Genomic DNA, 2,421 nt, shown 5'->3' on the forward strand with positions numbered 1-2,421 from the left:
CTGTCATCGTAAGATCTGTTTTCCTGACCTCTGATCATGCGCGTGGCTCTCCTCTGACTCTCTCAAGCTTCTCCACATCCTTTTTGAATTGTTGGAATTATACTGTTAAACTAGTATAAAACAACGTAAGCCCATACTTAAATGAAACTGGTGTACATGGAAAGTATTATTTTGCCAAGGTACAGGTCTAGGCTAATAGTAAGTGTACATACAAATAACGTACTTTGATTTTCAGTCCTTGATGGTAAAATCCTACCCTCTCCCAAGTCCATAGCAAAACTCATATTGATTTCAATACCCACAGGATTTCAACCTGAGCAAAGACCATGAGCTGGCACATTGTCTGGAAATGTTTGCTGCTGTTCATGGCAAATCATGATCACATGGCTTAAATGGGTATCTAGATGAGTACACAGAGGTAACTGTTAGAGTGGAGATAGGTTTTAAAAAAATCAGAATTTTCTTTAGTGAAATGAAGCCAAAATCAGAACACCGGAGTGTCTGGGAGTGCTCCTTTGAAACTTCTTTTGGGATGACAAAAGCTTTCTTGTTGTCTGGAAATCAATTAATTTAGACAATACTTATCCATTTCAGTGAGAATTTAATTTCAGGATTTTTTCCCTCCAAAATATTCAGAACTTAGTTTCAGTATTTCAAAGCTATTTGTGAAATTTTATTAGATTTTATGGGGTTATTTTTATGTCGTTTTTATCATTTTTACATTATATCATAACATACCAGGCGTAAGCTATGCTAAATACTGCTACTGACATAACATAATAGCTGAAATATTCTACTCTATTCTTTACTTCTTAAAAATATTCAGGGCAGCTGCTATTTAATTCTGACTGAAACATTTTATCTTCTTTTTAGATCAAAGTGTTTCCTGTTTGTTGTAATGAAGCTGTTTGATGCATTGAACATTTTTACACCAAAGTGTCAAAATATACACTTTGATGTAGAAAAGATAAGATGTTTGAATCCATACTAAGTAGCAGATGTTCTTAATTATATTAAAAATAAAGTAAAATACAAATAATAGAGAATTTCAACTATTGTGCCATGTTAAGGCACATTGGTAATAAGACATATAATGCATTAAAACTACTAACATGTCAGGAAATGATACTTGAATAATAAAAAAATAAAAGACACAATGAAATCAAACTGAAATTTGAAAACTTTTTTTTTAAACAGTTTCCATTTATCAAGTAATATTGAAAATGTTCATTTTAATAATAGATTAGAATGAAAGCAAATTTTAAAATGTCAGAATTTCCTTAGCAATGAAGAAGACACATTTCAAGGACTGGGAACCTTTGTAAGACGGAAGCCACATTCTGGCTTGGCTCATCTTTTGTGATATTGGTAGTAATTATGGACAACAGGAAATGGAAACAGTACTGTGTTTGAAGAAGTTGCACTGAAGGGATACTGCAGGAAACCAGTTAGGTGGCTCTTAATGACACAGTGCTCTTCATCCTGAGTCTTCATTAATCAACCAGGGGAGTGGGGAATGGAGGTCTTTGACCACATATTGAGTCTCTATCAGGTATCAGTGGATAATGTAGAAAGACCCTGGCTTTCCAGACTCCCTTACCGATTCACTGGGAACTGGCTAGCATCATAGCTAATGGTTTCATGTCCTAAACACATGGGGAAAAGGCTGCTATGGTTCCTATTCAAAGGGCACGTCTACACGTCACTCTACAGCGACATAGTGATGCGCTACATTCTCGTGCACTGTGCTATGGTGAGGTAGCGATCGTGTGTGTCTACATGTGATCGCCAGCGACATCACTGTAGTGGCATGCTCCCTGGGGGTAGTATGCTGCTAGGGTGACGTAGCAGTGAAATTTAGTCATCCTCCACATGTGTGTCACGTTACCCACCCCTACTGAGCCATGCTTTAGTACTTCCACAAGCATGGTGCTGTAGCAACATTGCTGTATGGCAATGTGTAGACATACCCAAAGAGTACCATCAGCTGGGGATACTCTGTTGTGATTCCTTACGTTGCATCAAGACTTAAACTAGGGTGAGTCCTCCTAAACTGCGAACTCAGACTTGTGAAAATCCTCTGAATGACTTTGTCCTAGGCAGGCAGCTATGCCCCTTTATTTATAATCTTCCTATTGTCCATTCTTTTGCTGTTTTATCTTTTAGAGTTGTGTTTTATCCCACTGCTGTGACCAAAGAGGGGCTGATCCCTGTGAGGACTTACCTGACAATCCTGCAAGCTGCCTAGAGCTGACATGAGCTAATGCTACCCAGCAATGCATGCTGTAGAAGGAGTTACCTAATTTTGGATAGTGTTTCACTTTTAGTTGAGCCTTGGTGAGGCCGCAGCTGGAGTACTGCATCCAGTTTTGGGCTCCACAATTCAAAAAGGATGGGGAGAAGCTTGAGAGAGTCCAGAGG

This window comes from Crocodylus porosus, unplaced genomic scaffold, assembly GCF_001723895.1.
Source record: "Crocodylus porosus isolate Cpor-Errol unplaced genomic scaffold, CroPor_comp1, whole genome shotgun sequence".
NCBI classification, from domain to species: Eukaryota; Metazoa; Chordata; order Crocodylia; family Crocodylidae; genus Crocodylus; species Crocodylus porosus.